The following is a 23,743-nucleotide window of genomic DNA, read 5'->3' as shown; positions in this document are numbered from 1 at the left end:
CTTCACTATTTATATGCTATACACAGATCTGGACTCACGCAGGGCCACCTGGGTTACGTCCACAGAGTGGCTGCTGGCCGGTGAAGCGAGGTGTTGAGATGTTAGTCAATATGTCAGGTTAACAGCAGCTGAATCGGGACAGAATACAAAATCAGGGACATTGTCAGAAGGAGTCTAAGATCAAAACCAGAAGGATAGGGTAAGAAAAAAAAATCATAAGGCAAACAAGAAGCCAAAACAGTCTAAAGTCACAATAGAATCAAGTAGCAGGGCTGCACTAAGCAACAGACCAGAGTCAGAATAAACCTATAACTGGCAACAAGCAATATACAGTACTGCTGGGGGGTTTAAATGGTTGTAGCCCCTGACTAAGTCTCACAGCAGAGAGCTGATTACTATCTATGATAAGAATTGTTTTGGCTGGTGGATAATGGCACTTGATATTTCATGAATTTGGCATAAATTTAAAGATACTTTTTTGTGCTCTTCATGCAATAAAATATCCGACGAACCTTTGAGTAAGTATTAAAATGTCACACATTTAATTTCATATTTCCCTAGGTTAATAAGGTACTAGTGCACAAAAATGTTGTGACATAGTTGCAAATGATTAATTAGCTGGAAAAAAACCAGCCAATGATAACTGTTGTGAATACATTTGAATTGGATTCCAGTTTTGGGGCTCCCTCTTGTGGTCAGTGCTGGTAATGCAGTTGACTTGCTAAAATGGGAACCAGACAGCTGAGTAGGATTTGCAATCAGGCCATTTGGTTTGGGCCTATATAACTATGTAGCTTCCTTTTGTTCCTTGCCGGTGCTCAATTGTATTTCCTGTCTTCTAAGGACTTCCTGAAACCAGCCCTTTTCTCTGTGTCCACCAGAACTCCTCTCAGATAAGTTGGTCCTTGTACCTTTGCTTATGGTTTTCACTTTCTTGTGATTTTGCCAGTGTGGAGTTCCTGGTGGAATTGGATTATTCCCTGCTGAGAGTATCTGTGTACCTTGCTCCATGTTCTGTTATGTATTGTGTTTTGTCATGCTTGGTACAATATTCAGTCCTCTCTCTATATCAGTGGTTTTTTTGGATCCCAGTAACACCAGAGTACTGATATAGCGGGGGAGAGCCTTTTTAGGCTCAGTATTTTTCCATGTCAGGCGTGTTGGTATTTATTAGGGTTTTTACGGCTGCAGTCAGTGCTCTTTCCTATCCGTTCCTATACAGATAGTTTTGGGCCTCATCTTTGCTGTATCTGTTCTCTAGCTACATATTGTGTTTTCCTATATCACCGTAATATTTATATGTGAGGGGCTATCTATATCTTTGGGGACTACTCCGAGGCAGATTAGCTTTTCTATATTTCTCTCTGTTAGAATATTTAGTTCTCCGCCTCTGTTGAGACAACTAGGTTATTGTAGGCTCGTCACACGGCTACTTCTTTTTTTTAATTAAATGTTTTTATTAAAGTTTTACAAGTTACAACCAAATAAACATTGGAGGCTACCCAGCCTCTACCCACCTCCCAACCCTCCCCTCCCCAACAAAAATTAAACAGTCTTGTAAAAAGGAGAGATAATGTCAAATCTGCAGCTCCACACATTCCTAGACAAAAGTTCTTAAGTACCATTATTACACTTATAAATGAATCCAATTAGACTTTTGTTTTTCTTTATGAGTTTTTGCTTTGTTTGGCATTGTACACAGTTAAATGTCATTTTTGATGAAGAATCTAACCTGTTCCCATGCTACTCTCTTCTCCCCAAACCTCTGTCATCATTATAGATAAGTTCTGCAGAAATTTCTCGCCCTTTGCCCCTTGTTATCAATTTAGAGTAAGCCCAATCTAAACCTAATCAGTTCCCTCGAAGCCAACCCTGACCCGTCTATCCATCGTGCCCATATTTTTTCAAATTTGATGACGCCATTTCTTTTCCGGTATATACTTTTCTCTACATTTTATCACCCAATTAACTTTTTTGACATATTGAGATATTGTAGGACTGTGGTCCGAAATCCAGTGTTGAGCGATTATTTTCCTGGCAATATATAATAGTCTAGATACGGCCACTTTGCCCTCCTTCTCCAAAGGTAAATCCTCCACGTATCCCAGAATACATACAAAGGGAGTTAAGCTCGTCTCTATCGAATATACTCTATTGATTATTTCTGTCACCTCTCTCCAGTAATGTTCAATATCAGGACATGACCACATCATATATAATTGATCTGCGGAACATATTTTGCATCACGGGCAGAAGGGATCAGTTCTAACTCCAATATCAAACAGGAATCTAGGAGTGCGATATACTTGGTGAATAACGTACAGGTGTGACAGTCTGTATGCCTCCCCCAATGATAGACTAGGAATTCTTTCTAAAATTTCTACCCATTGGTTGTCCTCAATAGGTCCTATAGCTCGTTCCCATTTTTCTTTTGCGTTTACTGGATAATTTCGGTGCACCAGATATAATAAATCCCAATATAAACGAGAGATCACTCCCGCTGAGCCTCTAGAGGTTGCTATGCATTGCATGACTTTGTTCTGCTCCAATGCTGTACCCGTAATAGAGATTTCTGCCTGATAGGCATGTCTCCGTTGCAAGTACTTATAAAACTCCGAACTTTGGATCCCAAACTCCGCTTGCAACTGAGGGAAGCCTCTGAGTTAGCCCCCCTCCAGAATATGTGTGAATCTATTTATCCTTCTCAAAGCTCAGCTCCCAAACCCCTCTAAACGATGCAAGTTAGGTAACCATGGAGTTCTCCATATAGAGGTATATTGTGAAATTCCCTGAATGTCTTGTAGTTTTTTAGTTTTATCCCAAAATTTTTGGATTAGTAGTAGGGTTGGGCAACTATTAGCAGCAGCCCCGAAGCCTCCTGCCTCTAGAACCTCGTATAGACTAGTGGAGTGAAAATATTGTTGTAGAATCATATACTGTGCCCCCCCCCTCCAGGGTCCTCCCATCCCCGAATGTGCTGAAGCTGAGCCACCAGATAGTAAACCCATGGATTGGGTACCACCAGACCGCCACTACTTTTATCCCTCTGCAGGGTCTCGAGCCTAATGCATGGCATCTGTGCGCCCCAGATCAATTCCCGGAATAATGCGTTTACCTTATGGAAAAATCTTTGTGGGATCCATTGTGGAGAGTTGTGTAGCTTGTTTAGTAGTTGGGGCATCCAGATCATTTTGATCAGGTTAGTGCGGCCAACAGCTGAGAAGGGCAGGCGAGACCAGACTTCCTTCTTATCCTTAAATTTCGACAGAATAGGGGTTAGGTTGAGACTCTCAAAATCATCAACACGAGTGGTAACCATTATCCCCAAATATTTAAACTGGGCAACAACCTATAGGCCCGAGTGTACGTAGTTAGGTGAGTTTGTGGTTCCGTCCACCGGACGTAATACAGACTTTTCCCACTTGATTAATAGACCTGAGTAGTTGACAAATTCTTGTATAACCCCCATTGCCCTTGGCAGTGATGATGTTCCATTGGCCAGAAAAAGGAGTGTGTCATCTGCGTACAACGCTATTTTTTCCTCCTGACCACCCCTCCTGAACCCTGTTATGTCTGGATTGGATCTAACCATTGCCGTTATAGGCTCAATGGCCAGGGCAAATAGTAAGGGGGATAGCGGGCATCCCTGGCGGGTGCCCCTACCTAGGTGGAAAGGAGAAGTAAGGCATCCATTAACTTTGATCCTAGCAGTAGGGTTATTATATAGAAGTCTTACCCAGGAAATAAAATCCCTCGCCAGTCCAAATCTATCAAGTACTGCCTAGAGAAACTCCCACTCAATAGAGTCGAAAGCCTTGGCGGCGTCTAGGGAGCAAATTACTCTATCCCCTGAGTTACCAACTAGCAATTGTAGGTTGAGGTGTAACCGTTGTATATTCACTGCCGTTGATCTGGAAGGCATGAACCCCGACTGGTCCGAATGGATTAGTGAAAGTATAACCTTATTAAGTCTGGAAGCTAGTACTCTAGCTATTATTTTGATATCTGTAGGTAACAGGGAGATAGATCTATAAGAGTCAGGGATGAGGGTGTCCTTGCCAGGTTTAGGTATGACAACTATCACTGCTTCTCGCATCAATTGGGGCAAGAAGCCATTTTTGGCTGCTTGCTGGAAAGTCGACAGCAGCTGGGGGAGCAGGCTGTCTCCAAACTTTTTGTAAATCTCTGTGGGGATCCCATCTGAACCCGATGACTTATTATTGGGCATGGAGGATACTGCTAAATGCAACTCTTCCAGTGTGAGTGGACTGTTTAGGTATACTCTGTCCTCATCTGGAAGTGAGGGCAAGGGGATGTCTTTCAGGTAAGAAGCTATCTGTTCCCTATCATATTGCAGTTTAGTACTGTAAAGTTGTTCGTAGAATTCAGAGAAGGTAGCCAAAATTTGGTCAGGTTGATTGACTATGGTCCCAGTTTTATCCCTTAGCGCCCCCACAAATGTGTTCCCCCTTTGTGCTTTAGCAATCACCGCTAATAAATGACCCTTAATGTGAGAATCATATGCTTCTTGTGCCTCCCTCTATTCCAGTAAGTCCCGTCTATCCCCTGACAGAATGTACTTCTGTTCTGTCGTCTGGACCCGTTCTTTAAGAAAAATTTCAAATTGAGACGACTTAATTTTAGATCTACTGACCCCCTGTATCAGTGACCCCCTCAGACAGGCCTTCATGGCATCCCAAACAGTGTTAAGCGACATCTCCCCAGTACAGTTGTCCTGAAAATAGTATTCAAGGGCTAGTTCAACCGGGCCCACATCTATAATCTGTAGCCAAAAAGGATTAAAGGACCACAAGCTACGGGTACGATCAAGCCCGGGTAAAATATTAAGTCATGTCAACAGAGGGGAATGGTCTGATAAACCTCTAGGAAGGTATTCTGTGTTTTCCACCATTGGTAGTATACCCTCTGAGCCCAAGATCAGGTCTGTTCTGGACAGAGTGTTGTGTGTTTTGGAATAGCATGAGAATCGCTTGATTCCAGGGTTTCTGATTCGCCACAGATCTGAAAGTGCCAGTTCAGCCACCGTGTCCCCAAATTTGGAGTTAGGATGGTGTTCTAAGTGAGTACCCGCATTGTGTTTGTCCCAATATGGGTGAATGATGTTGTTGAAATCCCCCGTGCACACCACCTGTACATTGGGGGTCTTGCTAATAATTTCCGCAATTTTGTTCATAACAGTATTATTATATGGAGGCGGTATATAAACTGTTATCAGAAGGAGCCCTTTGTTAAATATTTTACACTGCACGCAAATGAATCTACCTTCCTGATCTACTGTGGATGAGATGATCTCAAATGGGATTGCTCTGTGGACTAAGATACTGACGCCTCTGGAATGAGCTGTGTAGGTTGAGTGGAAACAATGACCCACCCATGAACGATTCATGTATGCTATTTTGTCGCCCTCCAAATGTGTCTCCTGTAGGCAGATGATTGCTGGAAAGTGGGATTTGACCTGTTCCATTACGGCTACCCTTTCTGTTGGGTCCCCCAAGCCATGGACATTCCAAGAAAGAATGTTAATCCTACCCGCCATCCTGGTGGTATGCGTATGTAGTGCAGGCAGTCACACCTGGCAAAGAATTCCAACCCTCCTCCACCTTCCTGAACCACATGAGAACCAATAACAGACATAAATATAAAAGCATCATTAAAGCTGCACAAACATTTCCCCCCTCCACCCCCCATCCCCCCGCATCTAACAGTTGTCCCACAACATAAACGTTGAAACTGAGGCACCAGTCCATCCTGAAGCCTAAACAAGAGAGACAATAGAATTCCCACTTCCCAAAACGGTTTAAGGCAAGAAAAAAAAAGCCTGAGAACAATGAAAATGCAGGGAAGTGAGAAAAACAAAAACTGTCTCTGGAAGTGAAAAAGGGAAAGAAAGGAAACCCAAACTCCTCTTCCAGGGAGTTCTGCTGGAACCAATCAATGGGTATCATAATAATTTTATCCACTGGGCCAATCCTATGTAATCGACAGCAGACAGTCGAGTATTCATCACTCATAAAGTCCTTAACCCCTTCATGACCATGGACGGAAAGATCCGTCCTTGTGCCCTGGGCCTTAACGACCAAGGACGGATCTTTCCGTCATGGCGGAATCGCGGCACCGGAGCCTCCGGTGACTGCGATCGGTTAACATAAACCGCAGATTCGGGGAGGAGGGGACCTGTACCTGACCTCAAGAGGGGTGGTGCCTCCTCCCCGGACCTACGGAGGCTGTGATTGGCTGACGAACGCCGCTCAACCAATCACAGCCACTGTAATGTTCCAGCCACTTAAAGTGACTGAAACATTGAAATCCAGCCCTGGCCAGTGCAGCTATAGCACTAGCCATTGGCTGGAGCTGGGTGACCTCACTGAATCACCCTCCCCTAGCTCCAATAACTCTGATTGGAGAGATCGGCCTTGTGACCGATTTCTCCAATCACAGTGTACCTGTTGCCGGTGACCACCCCCGTCATCGTCCCTGCAGCACGCCAGCACAGTGAGTGTACACAGTGCAATGGCAGGGCGACAAGCTCCGGTCCCATGCTGTTATGAGACCGGAGCATGAGACCCGGAAGTTGCCGCGTTGCCATTGCACTGTATGAAACCGGCCTCCCGATCCGCCGCCGCCGCTGCCCTCCGCCGCAATCTGCCACCCGCATCCCCACCCCTCGTATCTGCTGCCCGCACCCTCACCCCCACACCTCCCGATCCGCCGCTGCCCTCCGCCGCGATCTGCCACCCGCACCCTCACCCCCACACCTCCCGATCCGCCGCCGCTGCCCTCCGCCGCGATCTGCCACCCGCACCCTCACCCCCACACCTCCCGATCCGCTGTCCTCCGCCGCGATCTGCCACCCGCACCCCCACCCCTCGTATCTGCTGCCCGCACACTCACTCCCACACCTCCCGATCCGCCGCCGCCCTCTGCCGCGATCTGCCACCCGCACCCCCACCCCTCGTATCTGCTGCCCGCACACTCACCCCCACACCTCCCGATCCGCCGCTGCCCTCCGCCGCGATCTGCCACCCCCACCCCCACACCTCCCGATCCGCCGCCGCCCTCCATCTGCCACAGTGCCACCGGCCCCCCCCGATCTGCTGCCCGGCCCCTTTCCCTCGTGATCGGCTGCTCGTCCCCTCACCGCCGTGATGTGCGCTCCCTCCCCTGTCACCGCCGTGATGTGCGCTCCCTCCCCTGTCACCGCCGTGATGTGCGCTCCCTCCCCTGTCACCGCCGTGATGTGCGCTCCCTCCCCTGTCACCGCCGTGATGTGCGCTCCCTCCCCTGTCACCGCCATGATGTGCGCTCCCTCCCCTATCACCGCCGTGATGTGCGCTCCCTCCCCTGTCACCGCCGTGATGTGCGCTCCCTCCCCTGTCACCGCCGTGATGTGCGCTCCCTCCCCTGTCACCGCCGTGATGTGCGCTCCCTCCCCTGTCACCGCCGTGATGTGCGCTCCCTCCCCTGTCACCGCCGTGATGTGCGCTCCCTCCCCTGTCACCGCCGTGATGTGCGCTCCCTCCCCTGTCACCGCCATGATGTGCGCTCCCTCCCCTATCACCGCCGTGATGTGCGCTCCCTCCCCTGTCACCGCCGTGATGTGCGCTCCCTCCCCTGTCACCGCCGTGATGTGCGCTCCCTCCCCTGTCACCGCCGTGATGTGCGCTCCCTCCCCTGTCACCGCCGTGATGTGCGCTCCCTCCCCTGTCACCGCCGTGATGTGCGCTCCCTCCCCTGTCACCGCCGTGATGTGCGCTCCCTCCCCTGTTACCGCCGTGATGTGCGCTCCCTCCCCTGTCACCGCCGTGATGTGCGCTCCCTCCCCTGTCACCGCCGTGATGTGCGCTCCCTCCCCTGTCACCGCCGTGATGTGCGCTCCCTCCCCTGTCACCGCCGTGATGTGCGCTCCCTCCCCTGTCACCGCCGTGATGTGCGCTCCCTCCCCTGTCACCGCCGTGATGTGCGCTCCCTCCCCTGTCACCGCCGTGATGTGCGCTCCCTCCCCTGTCACCGCCGTGATGTGCGCTCCCTCCCCTGTCACCGCCGTGATGTGCGCTCCCTCCCCTGTCACTGCCGTGATGTGCGCTCCCTCCCCTGTCACCGCCGTGATGTGCGCTCCCTCCCCTGTCACCGCCGTGATGTGCGCTCCCTCCCCTGTCACCGCCGTGATGTGCGCTCCCTCCCCTGTCACCACCGTGATGTGTGCTCCCTCACCTGTCACCGCCGTGATCTGTGCTCCCTCACCTGTCACCGCCGTGATCTGTGCTCCCTCACCTGTCACCGCCATGATCTGTGCGCCCTCACCTGTCACCCCGTGATCTGTGCTCCCTCACCTGTCACCCCCGTGATCTGCTGTCCGCTCTCCCTCACCTCTCACCCCCGTGATCTGTGCTCTGCTCACCTGTCTCCTCCGTGATCTGCGCTGCGCTCCCTCCCCCACCTCTCACCCTCCCCGATCTGCTGCCTCCTTCATCTCCTGTGATCCAGCTGCCTAGATCCATCCTGTAGGGTAACTATCCCCAATCTCACCTCCCACTCCCCTTCCCACCCATCCTCCCCATACCCCCTCCCCCCATCCTCTGCCGCTCCTGCATCCACTGCGCCCTCTCCCATCCGCCCCCACCCTATCCCAGCCGCCGTCTCACAATCACAGATGCTCCCCTTATATGCCGCTGCCCCCCCATCTGCTGCACCCCCCCCCCATCTGCCGCTGGTTTTTTTTTCTATGCCATGGGGGTCTAGTTTCCAAAATGGGGTCACATGTGGGGGAGCTCTACTGTTTCGGCACCTCAGGGGGTCTCCAAACAGCATGGAATACGCTAATTATCCCAGACAATTTTGCGTTTGAAACGTCAAATGACGCTCCTTGCTTTCCGAGCCCTGCTGTGCGCCCAAACATTTGATTTCCACCACATATGAGGTATCTGCGTACTCAGGAGAAATTGCACAATACATTTTATGGTGCAATTTTTCCTGATACCCTTGTGAAAAAAAAAGCTACCTGGTTGAAGTAACAATTTTGTGGTAAAAAAAAATTTTTTTATTTTCACAGCTCAACTCTATTAACTTTTGTGAAGCCCCCAGAGGCTCAAAGTGTTCAATAAAAATGTAGATAAATTCCATGAGGGGTCTAGTTTCCAAAATGGGGTCACATGTGGGGGAGCTCCACTGTTTCGGCACCTCAGGGAGTCTCCAAACGCAACATGGAATATGCTAATTATCCCAGACAATTTTGCGTTTGAAACGTCAAATGACGCTCCTTGCCTTCCGAGCCCTGCTGTGCGCCCAAACATTTTATTTCCACCACATATGAGGTGTCTGTGTACTCAGGAGAAATTGCACAATACATTTTATGGTGCAATTTTTCCTGATACCCTTGTGAAAAAAAAGCTACCTGGTTGAAGTAACAATTTTGTGGTAAAAAAAAAATTTTTTATTTTCACAGCTCAACTCTATTAACTTTTGTGAAGCCCCCAGAGGCTCAAAGTGCTCAATAAACATCTAGATAAATTCCATGAGGGGTCTAGTTTCCAAAATGGGGTCACATGTGGGGGAGCTCTACTGTTTTGGCACCTCAGGGGCTCTCCAAACGCAACATGGTGCGGCTAACGATTCCAGCTAATTTTCTGTTCAAAAAAGTCAAATGGCGCTCCTTCCCTTCCGAGTCCTGCCGTGCACCCAAACAGTGGTTTTTCGCCACATATGAGGTATCTGCGTGTTCAGTAGAAATTGCCCAACAAATTTTGGGGGTTCATTTAATCCTGCTACCCTTGTGAATATGCAATATTTGAGGCTAAATTAACATTTTTGTTGCAAAAAGTAAAATGTTCATTTTTTCCTTCCACATTGCTTTAGTTACTGTGAAGCACCTGAAGGGTTAATAACCTTCTTGAATGTGGTTTTGAGTAGCCTGAGGGGTGCCGTTTTTGGAATGGTGTCACTTTTGGGTGTTCTGTGTCATGTAGACCGTTCAAAATTGCTTCAAATGTGATGTGGTCCCTAAAAAAAGTGGCTTTGTAAATTTTGTTGTAAAAATGAGAAATTGCTCATAAACTTTGAACCCCTATAACTTCCTTAAATTTTTATTTTTTTTTCCCAAAATTGTTCTGATGTAAAGTAGACATGTGGGAAATGTTATTTATTAATTATTTTGTGTCATATGTCTCATTGGTTTTAGAGCATAAAAATTCAAAGTTTGAAAATTACAAAATTTTCGCGAAATTTCCGTTTTTTTCACAAAGAAACGCAAAAAATATCGGCCTAAATTTACCACTAACATGAAGCCCAATATGTCACGAAAAAACAATCTCAGAATCACCGGGATCCGCTGAAGCGTTCCAGAGTTATAACCTCATAAAGTGACACTGGTCAGAATTGCAAAAAATGGCCTGGTCTTTAGGGTCAAAATAGGCTTGGGGCTGAAGGGGTTAAAGGGTTACATATCAACGTTGCGGACTTTGCCTGAGACGTTGCTCATTCATATCGAGCCATCTGAGAGCATCTTTAGGATTTTCAAAAAATAATGTCTCTTGCAGTGCAGCCACCCTGAGCCTCACTGGGTACAGCATGGAGTACGAGACTTGTGCATTTCTCAGGCGTCGTTTGACATCTGTGAATTGAGCTCTTCTTTTTGAAATTTCAACTGAATAATCAGGAAAGAAGGATATCTTGTCGCCGTCCACCGTTATGGACCCTTTGTTTCTAGCCGCTCTAAAGATCGTATCCCGGTCTCTATAATGTAGTAGTTTCACCAGGACAGGTCTTGGAGGAGCTCCCGGAGGCAGGGGTCTGGTGGGCACTCTGTGGGCTCTCTCTACAGCATACAGGGGGGATTAGACCTCTGCGCCAAATACTTTTTGTAGCCATCTCTCAAAGAATTCTGACGGATTTGTGCCTTCCGTTTTTTCTGGAATCCCTATCAGCCACACATTGTTTCTCCTCAATCTATTTTCTAAATCACTAGACATAGACTAATCCAGATTGGGGCATAGGAGACAATACGTGGAAGTTACTAATATGGGTATGATCCTAATCTATTTGGCCTTATTTAAATGATAACTTTGTTATATGTGACTGCTGCACACGTTGTGTTCAAACAGAGGTATGCACTATATGCGGGCTCACACTATGTGTCTATATTGATAGAAATTTACAAGCCTTAGCACCAGTTCTGCTCTGAGTTCACAGCAAGGGTGGACATCCACTATTGTTAACAGTCGCACAGACACAAAGTAACGGCACACTGCTGTTGTAACAAACGGTAATATTATAAAGACACAGTTATTTATAACCTGCATAGTGTTCCAAATCTCCTTCATTGTGTATCATACACTGTAATACTTCAAGCTTTTAATGTATTTTTATACAATTGTATTGTATTTTTGAGTTAATTTTGCACCAATAAAAATCTTTTTGCATATTATTAATGCGTAATTACTCCTCCCTCTGACAGATATCTATTTTCTAAATCATCTGTCTTGTTAAGTAGAAATGCCAGTTGCTGATCATGCCTGCGGGAGTCACGGGTAACCTGGGGCATTTTGTCCTCTAAGTCACTGATTCTCCCCTCTGACGCCGTCATGCGGTCATTCACTTTTTGGAGGCTCTGTTTCACACCTGATATCTCCTCCATGATTTGGCCCATCTGGGAGCTGAGGGATGTCATCATGGTGCCATTTTGAGCTATAGCTGCAAGCACGTCTTTCAGAGTGGGCTCAGCACCCTGCAGACTTGTGGCAAGCTCAGGGGGACATTTATTATGCATGGATGCAGGGGGCTCCAGCTTGTTTTGAAAACCTTGCTGTAATAATAATGAGTCTGCACTATTTCCTCCTTCCTGATCCACTGTATTGTGAGGGCTGTGCTGCTTGGAGCTCCCCCGTTCAGCTCCTTCATCCCTGTGTACCGTGGGAGCCCCGCGTTCTGTGCCCCTGGCGTACTCAGACAGTTTTTCAGCAGCGTGCATGGCTGCAGCTCTCCCTGCTTTGGAGGCTGGTGTCTGTGTCCCACCACTATTTTGTGCAGTACCTTCCATTCCTGCCGTCGCCTCCTCCTGCTCGTCCCCCCGGCCATGTAACCACCGTCCAAACTGTGCAGTAAGTGCAGGGTGGTCTCTGGTTGCTGCACGGATGATTTATGTCCTCTCCACGGCCCAGTGGAAGTCAGGATAATCAGCAGTTCCAGGAGCTCTCCCTCTTAGCTTCCTCTCACATCTCTGGCCAGGCCACACCCCACACGGCTACTTCTAGTTGTGTGTCAGTATTAGGTTTGCAATCCGTTAAGTTTCCAGCCACTCTGGTTATTTTCTAGATTCCGAGTTATTGCTCTTTTTCTGATCCTCCTCGGTCACTGGATCATAACAGATAACTATCCCCACATTGTCAAGCGAAACCCCGAAAAAAATTAGCAAGACTGAAAAAATAAGCATAAAAATGGCACCAAAAACAATGCATTGAGAGCAGAAAAATAAAAATGTCTAAAATCCGAAGTTTTACTCAAAAAACCGTTGCATAAAGATTGATGAATTAGAATCAATGGTCTTGATTAGGAATGAGGAGACCTTTGTAAGTTCCGGTTCTGGGGGTTCAGCCAAACTTTTTATAAAATTTTGTTCTGGATCTGGACTTGACCTGAACTTCATTTGAAGTCACTGATTGGTCATTCGGGTCTCCGCCCACATGCAGTCAACTATAAACATCACTTCGGGGGGAGAGTGGGCTGGATTTTTCCTTTTTTTGGTGCACACTACATTCGATCTGTTGTTACCCCCAATGCCAGCCGTTCAAACACTGCAAGCGGCTCGCACTGGGCTGAGCACCAAGTGTATCCGAGCACAGCGATGCTTGTTTGAGTGGTAAAACACCCAATCTCCAAACCCTACGGCAATTGAAAGATCTGATAAATTCTTTTACAGGACATTTCCTCTTAATGAATTTGTCCATTCTTTCTCCAGCGCTCCTTCTATTAATACTGTTGACTATAATACCAGTTTTTGATGAATTAGGCCATAATGTTTTAATAGGGCTCATCTGTAAATTAATTTATACCAATATATGGCTAAAATATAAAAAAATGACAATTCCTAACCTAACCGTTTATTTTTTGTTTCCCATTATTTCTCATTTTCTTGAATAACAGCGTCCAGTTCAATAAATATTCATTGACGCATTACCATATAATCACACAATATAAGTCACTGCTCTTATTTGCTGGTAAAAAAAAAAAAGTAAACATTGTTAATATATTCAGATTTTAATTGGTTTGCATGCTAACATTTAGATATTGTGGCTTTGCATTTGAAAGTGGATTAAAAGATAATGTATAGGCTTCTATTAAACAACCGAGAATCTAGAACTATTTACTATAGAGTAGAACATAAAATAATAGAAGATTATAAACCTCTTAGTTACATTTCCAGCACATGAAGTAAATGAATAATTTAATAGGTTTAGGTTTAGATGTTGTGGTTTTGCATTTGAATATGGATTAAAAGTAAGTAACACTACCGTAGAGTGCCTAAGCAATACTGTCATATAGGGCCTAAATAGAAACGCCATATAGTTCCCAAATCATAATGTCATAAGGGGTTTAAAGGGAACCTGTCATTTCCCCAAACACCATCAACCCTTGGATATAGGGTTCATTTGCAGGTTAATATAGTTAGAACGCTATATAGTCGCATTCCTGAAACAGCAGCTACCAAGAGAAAATAATTCTTATTCTTACCAGGAGCTGCAGGCTTTTAATCCTAAAGGTTTTCCCTTAGTGACTTCAGTCACATCGGTTCGTATGCTCCTCCACTTTGATTGACAGCTCGCTCCACACAGATGTGCTCCACTTTGAGCTTTCAATCAAAGTTCTGGGGTTTGCTTAAAGTGCACCAATCACCAGGATTTTCCAATATAATGTAAAGCCAGTGCTATACTGGCACTGTCGGGCTGATTCTATACATACCTTTAGTTGTCTGCTAGGATGTATAGGTTTTGAAACACAAGCAAGTAAAGTTTGAAAAATGAGCAGCTTGTTGAGTGACAGCAGCTGAGGATCAGCTGATAGCTGGGGTGGGGTGGATATTTATAGTGATTCCCGCCCCCTCCCTGTCCATCCTTCCCTTGTTATTTATGCTAATTCTATTCTAGAATCATTTTATTATCTGACTAGAAGGACCTGTGCTGATGTCATACCCATGTGACCAGAAGGGGCGGGGCCTCAGCCAACATAGCTGATACCAGGAAGCAACATTATTTTTCTGTTCGTTGAAACTCTGTCCACAGCCCCAGTCTCCCTAAGTGACTGGGCTGTGGGCGGAGTTTCATCGCTCATCACAGCCCAGCATGTCGCACACTCCTTTGCTGCACAACACTGTAAGCAGGAGCGATGCTGGGCTGTGACGAGCAGTGAAACTCTGCCCACAGCCCAGTCACTCAGGGAGAATGGAGCCCACCTTGGTGATGTTGGGTCAACTGGAAGTTGACATGACATTGCCGAATCTCAGAGGTCACAGAGCTCGGGCGTCACTTCATGTGGATGAGCGGAGCACAATAGCGACACTCAGAGGCACAATTGACTACGGTATTTGAGAAAAGTTTTCTTTATGAGCTTTACATTGTAGTGAACCACCCCTTTAACCATGTACTAGGTACTGCGCTCTTCAATATATAAAAAATAACATAACTGGGGCCTTGAAAAAAAAAAAAATCAAAACTGTGCCACCAAATAGCAAACTGTGCTGATCCGCACAGTTGGGGTGTTGGAAACAATAATGTAGTCTATGGGTTTTGTTAGGACCTGTCAGCAAAGTCCAGGTCTGGAAATAATAAGTGAATAATGTGTATAAAGAGTGAATTTCTTCAAGACTACAAATTACTAAGGCAATTCTGCCAAGACGTGAAGTCCTTCCTTGTCTGTGAGACGGTGATTGTGCCCGAGCTGAAGCCGGCGCCCTGGCAGAATAATCCCCTAGAAAAATGGACGCAGTGATTACAGGCATGTAAAAGTCATTCTTTGTCCACATAGGGCATTCAGCTTTGCTCCCAAGGATATAAATTATGAATGCGCTCTCCTAAAAATAGCAAATCCTCGAATTTATCATGTCCCTTATGAATGGCGAAGCCATTACCACTTTCATAAGTTTTTCTATTTATGTCATTGGTTTATCCGATATACTCCATATATGCCATTTTCTATGGATATCTGTAGATTATATTACTTTATATATTGACTTTCATCGTTTTGTAGTATAATGGTAGCAGATGCTCATTATATGGCTCTCACAGAGCATTATTCTGAGAAGTCAAAAGTCTAGTGAAAAAAGTATCCAAAATATACAGTAATCTGTCACGATCCCTCTGTGCAGAGCATCTTGCACACTAGGAGATGAGCTAGCAGGTTGATTGACAGCGCAGGATTCCATGCTGGTTCTAGGAGGTGCTGATTGCTCAGGTGTTCCATCTTCCTGGTAATTGCTCTGCTTATTTACTGAGCATGCTCTCCTAAAAGCTCGCCGGTCGTACATTCTGGTTCTGCTGTTGTGCTGGTTGGCCTATATTTCTGCATGTGTTCTGATCTTTTATTTCTTGACCTTGGACCATTGTTTGGCTCCTCTCTGCCCGTTCCCTGTTCCTGAAGTGACCTCCTGGCTTTTGACCTCGTACTGTTACCTGACCAAGTCTCAGTTTTCTACCTGAATCTATTACGTGCCTTTCTGGAATTCTGACCCTCGGATTGGGACCTGGCTACGCCTCTGTGTACTCCCTGTGTCCATACGTGTTCTCCTGTTACCAGACCCAGGCTTGCCTGACTACTCTTCCGTCTGTACTATCCGTAAGTGGTGACTTGCATTGCAATATGGACGGAATACATAGTAGAAAACAAACCGCTCAGGTGTTAGGAGGCACGCCAATGCATTGGGTCTAAGGACATGTTCGAACGTAGAGTTTGTGATGCGTTTTTTTTCCCTGCAGCCAAAACCTCTTCACTGGGAAGTAAAAAGTATTGTTCGTGCAACATGTTTAGCTGTTTTTATTTGGTGCAGATTACTTGTGAGATTTCTCAACAGTGCATGTTTACTAAAATTAGTTTTATTCACCAAAAATATAGCAAAAGCTGCTGCATTTTTTGCACTTTTCATTGCTTTTTGAAAAAAAAAATCCTGAAATAATTGATATAGTGCAGATCAGGAAAAATAGAACAGGCATGTGCTTGAAATTTCTGAAACCTCATAGCTTTTGCTGGTACTGTAAAAAGTAGATTTTAAATTTTTATTAAATAAATAAAAACTAACACTGCAAAAATGCTGGATGTGAACATAGCCTAAAGCTCCCATGCACTTTAGATATCTTTCAGATGAATTATGTTTTGGCCAAATATTCAGCAGCTATCTCGCCGGACTTCCCCATACACAGGAGCGTGCACTATGCCGAACACTTCTGTTCCCTATGAAAAAGTAGCTGCCAGACATACCTGGCGGAGGCAGATCTAGCCTGAAATCAAGAATGACAGATTCTTATCGCCTCTGACATAATCTGTTTGCTGAGAATTGGGCCAGCTTTCTGTTATGTTTCTACTACACTATCTATTATACAATTAACCATTGCTGTATAACAATTATCTCAAAGGGAGGCATTAAAATAAATAGGGACTAGTGATGGGCGAACTCACAGATATCTGGGATCGGCGTGACAAAGTGGATTTAAAAAAAATTGATCTTTTATTACGATTGCCACCACACCAGGGCAATCAGGAAGAGGCGGGTAAAGTGCTGGGATTGTCGCATTTAATGTATGCGGCAATCCTGTGCGGCTGTAGGCTGCTATTTTTAGGCTGGGGGGCTCCCAATAACCATGGGCCTCCCCAGCTTGAGAATACCAGCCCCCAGCTGTCGGGTATTGTCATGGCTTGGTGTCAAAATTGGGGGGGGGGCTGCACACTAGTTTTTTAAATTATTTATTTAAATAATAAAAAAAAGCCGCCTGCGTTTCCTCTATTTAATAATTTACTAGTCTAGAATACACTAAAAGGGCATTTTTATGCCGCATGATTATCGGGAATGAGCGGTAAAATGTCAGTTCTATCTTTTTGGCTATTGCATACATTGTGTGTTGCAGTCATTTATTTTTGTTAACGAGTATAATTAATAAAGTTGGTTAATAAGTACACAGATTACTTTACAGATTTTACAGATATATAGATATTTGTTTGCCATATTGCACATAGTAAAGATGGTCACCGGTAGTAAAATGACTAATGAACAGGGAGACATTGGCCCATTGCCTCAACACCTGATCTAGTTCTGGGAACTCTGCAGGATATTGTTTCTTACCTTTCAATTTCAAAAAGGAGAAATAAATTATATTAAAAATCTCCCTTAGGTTGCAACAGTGACTTCTGATGTATTCAGATGGCCACTTGTACAAGATATTTCTTAAAGGGTATCTGTCAGTAGGACCAACCCTCCTAAGCTATCAATATGGTATGTAGGTCATAGAAAGTTGAATAAAATGATACCTTGATATCTGTAATCCAATGAATGGTTAACAAGAAATCCTCATTTTTCTTATATTGAAATGAGCTGAAAAGATCTTTGGGCCAGATTAATTTGGTAGAGATCTTTTCAGCTTATTTGCATATAAGAAAAAAACATGGATTTCTTGGGAACCATTCCTTAGATTAAAGATATTGAGATATCATTTCGTTCAGCTTCCTATGACCTACATGCCCATATAGATGACTTAGGAGGGTTGATCTTACTGACAGATGCCCTTTAAGGCAGAAATATTGGCCTGTATGCAGCCAGTTTAACTTCTAGGCGACTGATCACCATGGGTAATATAGTCGACATCCAGGTTAAACAGCTTACCACAGAACAGGTCTTTCGATAAAGAACTGTAATGGCTGGGGCGAGAGGCAAAGCCAGCTGTATAAGACAACACACAGGAAGGGGGAAAGAATGCCTTATAGCTAGGGAAAGGGGGGGCATGGTTACCCCTGACAACAACCTGCAGCTCACCCTCACTGCCCTAGTCAGCCCTATACAGGTTCCGCACCTGTCGCCAAGCAGGAATACTTGGGGCCCTTTTGAGATGGAGGGTATGAGCTCTTTGTCAACACTACTAACACTAAAGGAAGACACAAGGAAACAATACTGGGTAAACACAACTGCAATCACTAGAGACCTGGTAGATAGCAAAGACAAACACTTATCTGAGCTTAAGCAACTACAGGAGTCAGGAGCAACAGAAGACGACCTCTAAACAGCTGAGTCAGAAACAAACTATAAACCGCAACCAAATATCCCAAGGGAGAGGTTTATAAAGGAAGTGAGAGGCTGGCAACTGAGCGGAAAAACTGACAATCTCCCAGGGTCCTAGAGTCTGCAGCTGCAAAAACAGGGAAAAGTCAGAGAACAACACGTGTTGCCAATCTCTGGGATTTTCTAACACTTGTTGCATTATCAGCCGGCCGTGAGACTTCTGTAACGAGCGTTGATACATCCATGACAAGAACTGACCGTGGATGAACTGCTGTTGGGCTTAACTCCTCGGAAAGTAGCCAGGAACTTCTTATTTCCCCTCTAATATTCAGATGAGCCGGGTTCTCCAGAATAAGACCCTTCTGTTAGTTGAAATATTATAGGTTAAATAAACACTAAGCTTAATAATTATCTTGGAAAGAGAAAGGAATATTCGGCTATAGTTGTAAGAGTGGAACTTACCTAAGTGCATGGTTCAGCATTCTTGTCTCCAGAACAATAAGGAAGGAATTCTGCTGCATTCAGTTTCCCTACGGCCAGACAAAAGGTTTGTGAAAAAGAGAAGAGAGGCATTTCTGATCTTCAAAGTCATATATGAAAGAAGCCTCTTTGCATTTCTCACTGTATGCAGTAAAGGAAATAGTTGCATCAAAGGAAAAGAGATAATTAGAGGAAAAACAGCTTAGATTTCTTCCATTTTTGTGTATTATGTGAATTTATTATATCACATCTTTAGTAATATTTTATTCAGAGTATTTTTTCTCATCCCTTTTCTTTTTTATAGCTATTAATATAATACAGTCACTAACCAATATAAATAATGTTGTCATACACGTACATTTTTTTAAAATAATGAATGATTGTGTCCGACCATTCATGTCAGCTACGGTTCTAGAACAGAAGGAAGTCTACACCTTTCCTCTCCATTCACGGCAAATATGATTGATGGAGGAGTGAGCGTTTTATCACTGCATCATGTCACAAATGAATTTCACATTTTAATGCACATTTGATCATTCATTTCTTCTTCAAGGTTTCCGGTGTGACAGGTCTTTCAACATGACAATTAATTCAACCAATGCAGAAAGTTCTCATTAAAGTTGTCATGTCAATTAATTAAAGTAGGCTCCTTAATTAGCATATTGTTACTACGTGCTGTCAGATATTCTATAATATTTTTTTCAACTTGACTTTCCTGATGTTAGAACCTTCAAGGAGGCTGGAAAGTATATTGGAAAAGGTTTTGTGTGCTTCAATTCACTGTGTTCTGTTTGACAACCATGTGAAGAGCTCCGTGGCCAGACGCTGGTTCATGCAGCTATTTCCCCCTCGCACAAAGCAGAAAATAACAGCAATGTCACGGGTGCCCAGGAAACACAGGGTAACCTATGCTGGCCCTAAGGATTTGGCCCCTGCGCTCACACTAACACCAAGACGTACCCTTGATGGTAGGGAGGTCTGGTCCCCCAACCTGGCCCTTTCTCCTGATCTTGTCCCTGATAGGAAGACCCCTCTCCACAATCCACCACCCAAGGGGAAGGGACAAGAACAGAAGTCAAAAATTTCACTGACAAATATAGACTAAGGGCGGCTTTGCACACTATGACATCGCAGGTGCGATGTCGGTGGGGTCAAATCGAAAGTGACGCACATCCGGCGTCACTTGCAATGTCGTAGTGTGTAAATCCTAGATGATACGATGAACGAGCGCAAAAGCGTCGTTATCGTATCATTGGTGCAGGCTCCGACATTTCCATAATGCCGGTGCTGCGACAGGTACGATGTAGTTCCTCGTTCCTGCGGCAGCACACATCGCTGTGTGTGAAGCCGCAGGAACGAGGAACATCTCCTTACCTGCCGCCGGCGGCTATACGGAGAAAGGAGGTGGGCGGGATGTTTACATCCTGCTCATCTCCGCCCCTCCGCTGCTATTGGCCGCCTGCCGTGTGACGTCGCTATGACGCCGCACGACCCGCCCCCTTAGGAAGGAGGCGGGTCGCGGGCCAGAGCGACGGTCGCAGGGCAGGTGAGTGCATGTGAAGCTGGCGTAGCGATAATTTTCGCTACGCCAGCTATCACAAGATATCGTACCTGCGACGGGGGCGGGGACTATCGCGTGCGACATCGCAGCATCGGCTTGCGATGTCGCAACGTGCAAAGCCCGCCTAAAATGGGTAACAATGACACCTCGTACTGATGGCAACCACACACAAAGGAGCCACTAAAAGTGCACAAGGGGAAACATAAAAACATAAAAGGGGGAAAGTAAATAGACTACTGGGTAACTTCCAAGCCATAGAACCAGCACACCACGAACTGATACAGCCAACAAAACACAACAGAGAGGGTTTCTTCAGCTCCTTCCACCTCCTGACCAAGCTTCCAAATGAATGAAAATAACCGACACCCCCTGCTGGAAGCAGAGGGCATATATAGGACCCGGGAGTGGTCCAAACCGTAAACACATGACCTGGAGTCAGAAGCTACCCTGAGGTAAACTAACATTAACCCTCTCCTCCCCAAATGAAAGGGAATCCATTTAATCAAGGTAAAGTGAGACTCTGACCCAGAACCTGTCACTAAACGCTGCAAAGATAGAAGACCGTGACAAGTAAGATCTAAATATCAGCAGTTGATTAAGAAAAGTACACCGCTCAAAAAAAAAAAATATTTTCTCCTTTTGACACTTTATCAAACAAGGTGTGAACAGTGGCCAAACGTTAGGTGGAGGGAATGAGACCAACTACAAACCAATGGAAATACTTTTGCACTAATACTCCTAGTGCTCTTGTTTATTGATTTGCTCCTGGAGTGTGCTGTCTCGGGGTCACACTGGAGGGTTAATATCATACCCGGTCCGGTGCTGCCCATAATGAGACTCTAAGCTATAACCATGAGGCTCTTTGTTTGGTTAATACTGTATGTGTTGTAATGTGGTTGTGATCCTGAGAAGTTAAATTTATTTTTGGCATGGTCCAAGACAAGATGTATACAATGTTTACACTTGTCCCTGTGCAGTGTGATAAATCAATTAACTGCTATTAACCCTGATGTACTATGGACATTAGCCTCTGGTCCCACAGGGGCATGCTAACATGCTAAGGGGGCCGACAAGCCAAGGGAACTAACACCCTTGTGACTAGTCGCTGGCCTCATTAGCATAGCATATAAAGGATCTTTAGGAATACTTTTTCTAAGATTCTTTATCTATGCTAGTGTATACAGGGACGGTTAGGCAGGGATTAGCAATATGCACCCAGAACTGCTCGTGGTCCTGGGTGCATCTTGTACCTGACAGGTTCCCTTTAAATAAATTCTATGAAGACTTTTCGAAAAATAAAAAATTAATTGAGCATCAGGTAAATGTATAAGAATCTGGATTTATACTCAAATCCGTCTCACTCCATATTATGATGCTTGCCGAATACTCAATGTCTTGACTAGCATTTTTTGACCGCGAAGGGCAGCCAATGTAAAACTTTTTTGAGGGTGCCAACTCTTGTACAACAAATATATTAGATCACATTTGTCAGTGTTCCAGTCCATTGAGCCGACAAGTGCCAAATGTCTACTGAAGCACTTGCTCATATTCTCCGCCCTCCCAGCTCCTTCCAACTGGAAGTGGACAATGTCCAAGGTGGAGCTACAGACAGGCTATGTGATGGATGTTTCTCACTGTACCAATGGTTGTCTCTTGAGTACAGAGCTAAAAATGATGTGTTGTACATGGCTGAACAGTACGGATGACCTTGTAGTAGTGCGACCCCAGAAAGAATAATGTTTTTCCACTACAAAACCAAAAATCTAGTGAAAAGCATAAAAAAAATCATGAACAGAGCTTAAGTAGAGTATCATAGAGTATATACTCGGTCAAAATGGTGAAAATAATAATTCTAATTTATATTTCTGTGTATGTATAATTTGTTTTATTTGCTATTTATATGTTAGAAACCAAATATATGAAGATGAGGGGTTTTTTTGTAGGTAACGCCAATATTTTAGGATATTATTATTATTATTATTAGTATTATTTATTTATAAAGCACCATTGATTCCATGTGCTGTACATGAGAAGAGGTTACTTACAGAATACATATACAAGTTACAATAGACAGACTAGTACAGAGGGAAGAGGACCCTGCCCTTGCGGGCTTACATTCTATAGGATTTTGGGGAGGAGACAGTAGGTGGGGTTTAGGTTGGACGGCAGTTCTGCATGGTGGTGAGGCGGCAGCTCAGCGCGGTGGTGAGGTGGCAGCTCAGAGCGGTGGTGAGGCGGCAGTTGTGGTGGTGAAGCAGTGAGGTCATGGAAGATTATAGGCATTTCTGAACAAATAAAGAGGTATTTTCAGTTTAGAAATTTGTGAAATATCGAAACATCTAATAGTCAAGATACTCTCCACCAGAACTTTCACATATCTCAACAAAAAGTGGTCATCTTATATTCCCAATTCCACTGGATATCTTGGCTACGTTTAATGGCAAGATAGCCACACATTCATGGCCTTCTCCATTGACTTCGAAGAAGAGAGGACATACCATTGGTAAAAGGAAGGTGCCAGCCACAACTGTTTGGCTAAGCAAGTTTTGTGGATTAGTTGACAAGTTATGTTGAACAACAAGGACTTTTGTTATTAAAAAAAATTACAATCTACATTTTATTGGCGAATTGGTAGAGATAGTAATTGGTTAGAGAAGTGCCCTGTGTGCCAGTGGACATTATCTATTTCTATTACGTTGCATTTATACATCCCTGTGATTCAGAGACCAGCTGCGGGTCTCCCGATCTGAACTAAACAGCCTCAGAAGACACTCACAGCCAGCCACTCGGAACGAGACACACGGATGTGTGAATGCAGCACAATGGCCAGTTCACTAGATTTGCATCAGATGTGATTAATGGGAACCAGTCATGTCAAAAAATGTTATTAATATGAGGTTGATCTACAGGTTAATAGCATTCTAAAGCTGCCCGGCTGCCACGCTGAAAACCTGGCTACCAGGAGGAAATTAACTTTATTCATTTTGGCAGCTTTGGTCTTTCAGTCACAGAGGCGTGGGCGTAGCAGTTTCAGTCACCTCTCTATGTGCAGTGACCGGCGGAAGTAACCATGTCTCCACACTGACTGATAGCTGACTGGCATTTCATCAGTGCAGAGAAAGCTGTCAGTCAGTGCGTAGAAATGGTCACTTCCGCCGGTCACTGTATACTGAGTGGTGACTGGAATTGCTCCGACCGCGCCTCTGTGACTGAAAGCCCAAGACTGCCGGAAGGAAAAATGTTTGTATCCTCCCGGTTGCCTGGCTTTCAGTGTGGTGGCTGCACAATTTTAAAACACTATTATACTGCAGATTAAAAGCTGCTTTACACGCAACGACATCGCTAACAAGATATCACTGGGGTCACAGAATTTGTGACGCACATCCGGCCTCGTTAGGAACGTTGTTGCGTGTGACACCTACGAGCAACCGCTA

At 45.0% G+C, this 23,743-nt stretch overlaps 1 protein-coding gene across 2 annotated transcripts in view; it reads left to right on the top strand.

Moving 5' to 3' along the window:
- Positions 1 to 23,743, top strand: part of KCNH7 (potassium voltage-gated channel subfamily H member 7) — a 493,602-nt gene that overhangs the window by 348,457 nt on the left and 121,402 nt on the right. The window lies entirely within an intron of this gene.

The sequence above is a fragment of the Anomaloglossus baeobatrachus genome, chromosome 7, assembly GCF_048569485.1.
Source record: "Anomaloglossus baeobatrachus isolate aAnoBae1 chromosome 7, aAnoBae1.hap1, whole genome shotgun sequence".
Taxonomy (NCBI): Eukaryota; Metazoa; Chordata; class Amphibia; order Anura; family Aromobatidae; genus Anomaloglossus; species Anomaloglossus baeobatrachus.
The sequence above is the reverse complement of the archived record's forward strand: the minus strand, read 5'-3'. Positions and strand labels throughout refer to the sequence as shown.